Here is a 531-nt window from a genome sequence, read left to right as displayed (position 1 = left end):
TTCCTGCTACCCTGGGTTTAAAACCAAACATTTAAAATGTATTGTATGAATTAAATAAAAGGTCTAGTTTTACAGAAACCCAAATGATCTGAAGCTGTGTTTAGAGCACAGGTACCGTCTGTGGTGTGGAGGTCCTAGCTGCTCATCTTCTGCTTGGGGTGTCTTGGGGTCATCCAGGTTGGGCAGGACTGTACAGGACTCATGTTACCTGGGCATAATTGGTCAGTTTGATTTATTAGCACTAATCATGTCCTGTCTCTTCATCACAGGAAAAATGTGGTGGGTGGCAGAAATCAGTGTCTTCCGTTTTGCAAACCATTCTATCATCTGCTCAGCCCAGAGCATAATATGGCCTCTGATGGCTTTCTTGGCCTTGAACTGCATGATTCATGAAGGACAGTTACTGTTTAATAAAGCTGATGTGTATGCAAGCTGATAAAACTAAATAATTAACCACAGAAGCATAATGTTGCCAAGTTATGTCACATACGCTTATTGAAGTCAGTGCACGGGATGTATTTCTTTCAGCTT

The sequence above is a fragment of the Eurypyga helias genome, unplaced genomic scaffold, assembly GCF_000690775.1.
Source record: "Eurypyga helias isolate BGI_N326 unplaced genomic scaffold, ASM69077v1 scaffold8893, whole genome shotgun sequence".
NCBI classification, from domain to species: domain Eukaryota; kingdom Metazoa; phylum Chordata; class Aves; order Eurypygiformes; family Eurypygidae; genus Eurypyga; species Eurypyga helias.
Note: the sequence above shows the minus strand (reverse complement) of the source record.